Source organism: Anastrepha obliqua, chromosome 6 (genome assembly GCF_027943255.1).
Source record: "Anastrepha obliqua isolate idAnaObli1 chromosome 6, idAnaObli1_1.0, whole genome shotgun sequence".
NCBI classification, from domain to species: Eukaryota; Metazoa; Arthropoda; class Insecta; order Diptera; family Tephritidae; genus Anastrepha; species Anastrepha obliqua.
Window position 1 is genome coordinate 79435487 of NC_072897.1, and position 9796 is coordinate 79445282.

The following is a 9796-nucleotide window of genomic DNA, read 5'->3' on the forward strand; positions in this document are numbered from 1 at the left end:
AACCAGTCGGACAATGTACATAATTTTGTTATCTGGAAAAATCAATATACAGCCATCGCCAATACTCACTTAATCCTATTTACATGTGATGTTGAGCAATTATTAGAACGTTTGTTGGAGATGTAAGAATGCCAGGATGAACGCGTGTTTTCTGAATTAGATCGGTGGTGTGAATATTTCTATAGAAATTCTACTAACCGTATGGAAGATGGTAAGTATGTGGTAAAATGGTTTCTTTTATCAACACCTAATCCCTCCTGATGTATCGGTTTAATAAACGATATAGCCCTAAAGAAGTTATTTCATCTGGAGCGTCGTTTGGCACAGAACCCTACACTTAAAAAGATATACCAGGCTACTTTCAACGAATATCTGCAGCATGGTCAAATGGCACCAGCCAATGTTATGAATCCACTGCATCGCGACATGAAAGTCAGCAATACATCACCCACGTCTTGCTATCTGCCACACCGCCCGCTAATGAAAGAATCGTCATCAACCACAAAAGCGAGTATTGTGTTTAATGCCTTGGCCGAAACAAGTAACGGCAAATCCGTAAACGATAATTTAGCTACGGGCCCGATCCTACAAACATATTCATCCTCAGTTCTCACAAATTGGCGTTTCTTTAAGAATGCATTCTTAGCAGATGTTGAAAATATGTATCGATATGAAAAAAGAAGATACTCAGTATCAGCGTATATTTTGGTGACAAAATCCAAACGATAAAATCAAAGAATATTTTTATTTCACCGTAATGTTTGGGGCTACATCAGCCCCCTTTCTGGCTATTTGCATCTTGCATCAATTAGCAGATGATGAATCTCGGCGTTCTTGTCATAATTTCTTACCCTGCGGAGTGGCTCTGGTGTGAATTACAAAAATAAGTGGGTGCGCAGGACGAACAAGTTCCACAAAACATCGCAGCTTTCGTAGGCACTTTCGGGTCGTGATAATTCGGCTACCGGTATGGGGCGTTGAAGGCAAATTTGCCAAGACTTATTTTTAAAAATAATTGAAGCAATGCTAATGCGTTTTGGAATTAAAAAAAAACTTTCAAAACTGATCTTGCTAAAATATATTAAACTCCAGCTGTTTCATGTTCCTGAAAAGCTGCTGACATCTGCAAACAGTGATGTAAAGTGAAAATTTATTTTATGATAAAATCTATGTACTTAAAGCCACTTATGGCATAAACGCCTGGCCAAACGAATGTCTGCCAGCATCACTGCAAGTAGTTAATCAAGTACGCAGCTCCAACCGCGCTATATCAGCAAGGTCCAGGTAAACTTCCACAACTAAAACAAAACAGTCAAAACTTCACAATTATTGGTTCGCAACACCCTCGTCAAGCAATTCACATCGTTTTGCCCTTCTTGATGGAGAGGAAATGCCTCATGATACTACACCACCACAAACGCGCAAGGAACCTAGGCCTTCCCCCACGGACTTGTGTATCAGGTGTGAGTAACATCCAGCCATTAAACAAACTGTTTTTAAATATAGCTTTAGGTAGCTTCGAGTCAAAAGGTATTAGTGGAAGTGAAATTAAAATCCTACCCTTTTCGCCTGAAAACTATACTAAAATAACCAAGCCATTAACGGAAAAGAAAGCAGAGTCCTATACGTATAAATTAAAAGAGGGAAAAAACCTTAATATAGTTCTTAGAGGAACCCGTAAACATCTGTAAAAAATATTCGATAAGCCATTGAAGACCTAGGTCACCATGTCACAAATATTTGCAATTTACGTCAAAGACAAACAAAAATACCTCTTCTCTTCTTTTACCTTAGTCTCAAGGCAGACTGCAAAAATAAAGACATTTACGCTAGTGATAACTTGCTTTACACAAAAATAAAATTTGAAGCACCAGGAAAACGGCATAAAATCCCAAAATGCTAATGTCAACGTTATGAACATAATAAGCACTTTTACAACAGTAGCTCAAGATGTGCAAAATGCGTTGGCAATCACTTAACTGTTGACTGCCCTCGAAAAGGGACTTCCAAAGAAGTAAAATACGTGTTAAGTGAAAGCAACCATCCCGCCTATAACACGGGTTGTACTCTTTACAAGGACCTGCAACGAAAAGCGTATCCCAGTCTGCGAAAAAAGGAGCTTGGTTAAGAATACGATGTCTTACGCGAGAGCCCTATAAACAGCTTTCCGGTACAGGAACAACCACAACCAATTTTCCGCAGGAAGAGGATGAAAGTAATTTTGCACATATAGTCAATAGAAGCATCAATGAATTTAACCTACAAGCTATAACAGTTACAGATCGAATGGGTTCTCTAGTCATTGCATCTGTACATTGCCCTACAAATCATTCAATTAACAGCGAAGAATACCAAACTTATTTTAAACGCTAGGGGGTCGATTTATAGCAGTCGGCGAGTATAATGCGAAACATGTCCAATGGGGCTCGCGCCTTATAACGCCTAGAGGACGCAAACTTTTGAGAACCATGCAGCCGAATAACTTGCATAATTTCTCTTCAGGGCTCTCTACCTACTGGCCTAGCGACCCAAATAAAATACCAGACGTCATGGACTTCTGCACAAACAAAAGTGTATTATCAAATAGAGTAACCATAGATACAGGTCCCAAGCTCTTATCAAGCCAAGTGACACTGATTTTTACTTTAAAGAATTGGTCGAGGACTCGCTGTTACTAAATATTCCGCTAAAAACCAACACTCATTTGGATATTGCCTTCGAACTTTTCAACAAATGCATTCTAAATGCTGCATGGACGGCAACGCCGGAAATAGAGTGCACTCTGCCACACACATTAACGATCGCATTAAGACTTTAATAAATTAAAAGCGCAAACTATGGCGCATTTGGTGAAAAAAATAAAAACAAAAATGACAAACAACAGGCTCACAAAACAGTTAGAAACTGCACTAAAAGAATGCAGAATTTCAATAGTACTTGTCCAACTTCTCGCCTACGCAAGCTACGGACTGTTCGCTGTGGAAGGCAACGAAAACAATGTTACATCCAACATCTGATATTGCACCGATAGAAACGTCCAAAGGGATCTGGGCAAAAACTAACAAGGAAAAAGCTATCGAGTTTGCGAAACATCTTACAAGGTTTGTTTTACCATTGCCGAGTCAAAATGCGGAATAAGCCCAGGCATTGAAATTTTTTTCTCATTGCTATTTTAAATGGATTTCCACGATTTACTTGGAAAGACGTAAAACACACAATAAGCAAAAATATCAATACAAAAAAGGCGCAAAAATCCTCTTAGCAAACCCTCCCCGTGGGTGGCGATCGGGCAATGGACATCACCCTTCCCCTGGTGAGGCGAGTTGTGATCTTTTGGAGCGTGTCCGTGATAATGACGCGGCCTACCAGGAGATGCGGTGCGTCTAGCACAGACGCATATGGTATGATCACGCAAATAAATCCACGAGTTGTATATGCACGCTCGTGCTATATGAGTCCTTTCTCGGGTCATAGCTATGGGGTGCCTGGCAAAAGGCATAAAATGCAACGGTTGACTTACCGGAATAAAATCATGCTGGGGTCCGATAAAGGTAAACAGCGGGTTGGGATATTACCCCAAACGTCGGTAAAAGAAACTGTAGCTACCACCGGCGGGCGCAGTGAATGTATAAGCCGCGTCGCCAGCGACTGCATCTCTGCTGGGATTGGGGTAGGTTCCAGTAGTTGCCACTATAAGGAGTTGTGATGCCAGAGTCCATGTAGACCCGGATCGTAACTCCAACAACAACTCCAGCATACTGCACCGTAGTGATGCCATAGTCCCAGTAGACTCGGATCACGAAAGCGTTGCAAACATCAACACCGCCGATGAGGAGTCTCTTATGCGTTCTCCTGGCGAAGCTGCCAAAGCCAGCTCCATATTGGAGAAGAGGCCTAGAGCTAAGCCGAACAAAGAGGGACTTAAGGCTAAAGCGCAATACAAGGCGGCGATTAAACTCTGCGCTCGTTTGGAAAACCGGACCGAACTTTCGAAGGAGGAGAAGGATAGGTTGGTCTGGGCAAAAGACAAGGTTGAGGAGGGTACTTCAGCGACAAAAAATGGTGCGAGGCCTCAAATACGAAGTTTACAAACCGTACAGAGGAAGAGCTAGCAGCGGCGATCAACGGAATGCGAAGGTCCTTCTGGTAAGAGACTAGAGGAAAAAGATGATGCTACGACAACATAAATCCAAGGACGACAGCTGACAATACCAAAGAGCTGGAAACGTCCTCATCCAAAACAGCTATGGCAGAGCTATACCCAAAGCGAAGGTTCGTATCCCTCGAGTGGTGAAGCCAGAAAATGCGCTACGTCTACTATGTGCCAACGGGTGATTCGAGGGTGTTAAAGGTCATCAAGCCAGTTAAAGGCGAGGGGCAAATCTATATCCTCCTAATCAACAAGTTGGCCGAGGGTATTCTTCGGAAAATGTCTTGGGGCTTAGAGAGCGCCTCCAAAAGTGGCATAGGGAAGGTCAAAAATTACAACACGCTAGCGGAAGAGGAGATTCAGAAGGACCTATGATTAGAGGAAATCCCTATTTCTTCTCTAAACCTTAGTGAAGGTGAAGAGGCGAGTGCAACGGCTATAAAAACTACCCCAGCGGTAGAACCAAAGACAAATGCTGAAGGTTATACAAATTAATCTTTACCGCAGCAAACTGGCCTCAGCCGAGCTTCTCCTTACTCTAGAGGAGAGCGACTACGACGCGGCCCTTGTACAAGAGTCATGGTTAGCCTCGGGCAACGTGGTATCTGGATTAAGGTCACCAACCTTCAACACTTATATACCGAACAGAGTGGTTAGTGTAAGAACTGTTATACTGTTAAGAAAAGGAAACAAAAGAGGGTGGCAGTAACCTACTCCTGGAGTCCTGTTACACGCCACACGATGAAGAAACACGATCTAGAGAGCTCCAAAGGCTGGTAGAAATAGCCGGCGAAAGGAAGCATGACCTCGTTATTGGTGCCGACGCCAATGCCCATCATTCGCGTGGGACAGCACCGACATCAACGAAAGAGGTGAGTCACTTTTTAATTATATAATTCAAAGTAAGCTATGTCTTGCAAATCGAGGGGTGGAACCGACATTCGTGAGCCCTACGTTGCGAGTGTCGTCTTTATACGTAAAGGACAGGTTAGGTCTTGAAGGGCTGTCAAACTCACAACACGCGTACTTTAAGGGCAGATCCCCGGAGACTGCACTACATACTCTAGTCTTCAATGTTGAAAAAGCTTTGGAATATAAGGAATATGCTTTGCGACATTACTGAGGCATTCAACAATGTATCAACTAACGCTATTTTAGAAAGCCTTAATGGTGCAGAAATGGATTCTGCCATATGTCATTGGATTGTAAGTCTCCTGAACTGCAGAAGGATTGTGGAGAGAGCGTGAAGAAGACCACGAATGCTTTATACGCATGTAAAAGGATGCTTGGAAGCACATGGGGGCTATCACCTGCTCTTTTGCACTGGTGCTAAACTGCAAATGTTAGACCTATATTACTATATGGCAAAGTGGTGTGGTGGAAGGCAGTAAGGAAGAAAACATATCTCAGGCCATTGATAAAAGTTCAACGACTCTCCGCGCTTTGCATAACGGGAGCTATGAAATCCACCCCAACGGCAATTCTCGAGGCTATCCTCAACGTAACACCGATTGATCCCTATGCAGAAAATCGGGGTTCAAACTCAGCTGTGAAACTACAAGCAACCGAACAGCTTACCTCTAGAACCTAGCATATATGTATAGTGAAGAATTAAGCATCGAAAAGTCATTTAAACTCCCCAACTTTTGTATTGTGTTTCAAGCTGAGATATTTGCTGTAAAGAAAGCAGCAGAGCTTGTATATACAGGCGCACCAAATAACTGCGCAATAAATTTTATACTGTGTATCATCCAAAAGTGTCCATGAATGCAAGAAAGCAACTAACAATCTTGCTCGTAACCACAGATTTTGTGTTTTTTGTGTTCCTGGGCATAAAGACATAGAGGGAAATGAGACAGTGTATAGAATAGCTAAAAAAGGCGCGAGGCTTGCAACGGAAGTCAAGTAATTCAGGTACTTAAACCCCTGCGCACAATTCAAAAATAACTAGAAGAACACGTGCTAAGAAAGGCAAGATGATGACAAGTATACTAAATCGGTTATATCGTTCGATAGAAGAAACTGCAGAACTTTACTAGGTACTCGTATGCTAACACAGCACTGCTTAGTTGCAGCACACGGTTACGAGCTAAATTTAACCATTAACGACGTTTGCAGGAAATGTAATGAGCCGGGTACAAAAGAAATCTTGAAGCATCTTCTGTGCTACTGTCCGGCTCTCTCGAAAACTAGACTATGCTACCTGGGTGCTTACAGCTTTCAAAGGCTAAAATCTATCCCTGAACGGGAGCTCGAGCGACTCCTAAAACTCGCGAACAGTACGCGTATCTTGAGTGATTCATATTTTCGTTAAATAGGACTCTAATCTAGTATCGCTACGGACCAAAATAGTCTCTCTCTAATACCAAATGAAAAAATACGTACACCTCGTTGACTGAACGCGAACTAGCACAACCAGAGTAATACAATTAACATTTTTTGTGACGCTTCTGCAAGTGCCTACTCAGCAGCCGCCTATCTGAGAACGAAAGATGTACACGGGCGACATCATGTACATTTGCTCATCGCCAAGTATCTATTTCATCAAATCTAATGCCCGAATTCTGTAAGCAGTCTCAAGTCACTAATTGAGACTTTCGTGGTGAAATTTGATTTTGAGACTAGTTGGTATTCAGTAAGCAATCTCACGTCATTAGTCTCAAAAAAAAGTCACTAATTAGTGATCTACGTCTGAGCAGCTCACAAAACGAAAAATATGGAAGAGGAATTAATTATTTTATATATATTGCAAAAAAACGCGAAAATGAAGCGAAGTAATATGTTTTGGGTAAAAATTTCTTAAGAACACGAATAATTGTGTATTTATTGACGTTTTAGAAACATGCGAAGACGGATTCTGGCAAGTTTACGCAGCACGGAAGACCCATTCCTCCTGGAAGAAGACGTTTTCAGGAGGTTTTTAAGATTCCCGAAATCCTTCTGCTGGGAACTTATTCAAGATCTCAAACCACTTGACAAGTTTGAGCGGAATTCGAGAATTTCATTTGAGCTTCGGGTGGGCTTGATATATTAATAAAAATATATAGGTAGGCATTACAACATATTACTTTCAGTTTGTTTCAGTACTATATTTTCTGGCAAATGGCTCCTACCAAAGCGTTATAGGAAACTGCCACTTCTCGGCAATGAGTCAACCAAGCGTGTCGAGATGTATTGAGCAAATTTGCAAAATGGTAGTGGAACACAAACACTTTGAAATTAGTTTTCCCAATGAGGCGGAGCATTACAACAGCATAAAGAGGGGGTAAGTTTTAAACATGGTACAAAATATACATTTGCACCATTTCAACGGCTTAAAATTTGCAGCTTCCATAACAAATTCGGAATAAAAGGCGTCATAGGTGCTATTGACTGCACACATATTGCAATACTTTCCCCGCAATCTTTAATTGCTGGAGTAGTACTTCATGAGTATATGAATCGCAAGGGATACTACAGCATTAATGTTGAAGCCGTAAGTTTATAAAAAATAAATACTGGTTTATCAACATTTTGTAATGTTTATAACTAATAACCCCATTCCTAGATTTGCAACGACGAACTAATTTTTCAAAACGTCGATGCACGATTCCCAGGATCTTGACATGACGCCGGTATATGGACAACTTCGCCGGTGAGAATCAAACTCATCAGGGAACACATTTTGGGAGCATTTAAATGGCTTTTAGGTGATTCAGGCTATCCTTTGGAGCCATGGCTACTAACACCAATAGCAACACCTTCTTCCGCTAGCGACGAGATTTTCAATAAAACACATATATAAAGCACAATTGAACGTGCCTTTGGAGTCCTGAAATCACGGTTTCGGTGTCTATCCAAAGAGCGCGTTCTTAGATATTCGCACAAAAATGCGGCAGCTATCATCTATACATGTGTAATATTCCACAATATGCTGCAAAAACGTGGCATATTCACTGATGAGGCCATGCCACCAGAAGACCCATCGAATGATGAAAATAGTGAACCAATAAGGTCAACAGAATATTATTCTGAAGGCAGAAGGGCGCGACAAAATTGCATGAACGCACTTACACTGTAAAACTTTTGTAAAAAATAAAATTCAATGAAATATAACATAACATATATACACTTTATTTTATTTATTATTATAATCTTTATTGACAACGGCTTGCGATAAAGCTAGAATAGCATTGGCTCCTTGCTTGTCCGCTTAGTTTTGCAATGTATATCTGTAAAACAAATAATACATATTTTAAAAGAAATCAGGAAATTTATTTTATTTTACAACTTACCCAGCTCGTTCATTTCCACGGATTGTATATAAAGATGCAATTCAACATTTATCGATTACTAATTTTGTTTGTCTCAATTGAATTGTTGATAATCCGATTCAGGTAAAAGGTTTATAAAACAGAAATTAAAAACGTTATTTTGTATGAGCTTAGTAATATTCATATTCTTTATGTTTTTGATGAAGAATTTCGCTTGATAAATGAGTTTAAAAAATTCCATTACATATGGAATCGATAAGGGAATTTTTGCTAAACTTTTTGACTATCTCTAGCCGATACGTGCCATCAGCTGACTGTCTCTATTTATTTTCACCATTATATTTGGTGAATTTCTTGTGAATTTGCCTTACTGAATAGCAAAATCGTCTCAAGTCACAAAAAGAGTCACTAATTTATAATCTCAATTTTAGTGACTTGAGATGAGATTCGCTTACAGAATTCGGGCATAAACCTAGTATACCACGATTGTTAGAATTGTTAATATGTTTTAAATGTATACTCTAGCATAGACTTTTCTAAGACAACATTTTGACCCCACTCGATTGTGGTCCGCGGCTGGTTAAGAGGCACTTGGAAAGTGGGGAGTAGGATATTAAATTCTGCAACATCCATCAGTGGCGGTACGTGTCAACGAAAGATAATCCTGCGGATTGTTCAATCCGTCGTTTAACTGCATCTCAATTATCTAAGCATAGGCTCTAGTGGGCAGGGTCTCTGTGGTTACCACAGCACCACGAAGATTGACCAAATGTAGCAATCGGCACAACCTTAACTTTATCAGTTAATGAAGTCGAAAAAACCAGTAACAGTTTCACATTTTCCGTTCATCTATTGGGTTGGAAACTAAGTAATTTCAGATTTTTTTAGAAAATCAAAGACAATTTTTTCATGGAACTGAATAACTTTTAACTTCTGTAATGTACTGCCCATTTCGATCAATGACCTTTTGCCATCTTTCAGGCAGCATCATAATCCCATGTCCATAAAACTACTGGTTTTTATTAGCAAAACACTGAATCAGGTACGATTTGACATCATCCTCATTATTGAAATTTATACCATTCAAGGCGTTTTTTAAAGATCGAAACAAAAAGTAATGAGATGGTGCAAGGTCAGGACTATATGGTGGATCTGGCAAAACATCCCAACCAACCTCCAATAATTATTGCCGAGGGACCAAAGATGTGTGGCCTTGTATTGGGATGATGGAATACAATACTTTTCGATTTGTCAGTTTGGGCCGATTTTCTTCAACTGCATTGTTTAATTTCGTTAGTTGTTCAATATAGATAACAGAATTGATCCCTTGTAATCCCTCCAAAACTGATAACAAAACCTTCTTTTGATGAATATAAGTTTTGATGTTGTTTGA

General features: G+C 40.3%; 1 pseudogene; it reads left to right on the top strand.

Annotated features, from left to right (window-relative positions):
* Positions 1–201: 201 nt before the first annotated feature.
* LOC129250806 (putative nuclease HARBI1) lies at positions 202–8210 on the top strand (annotated as a pseudogene).
* Positions 8211–9796: the final 1586 nt, after the last annotated feature.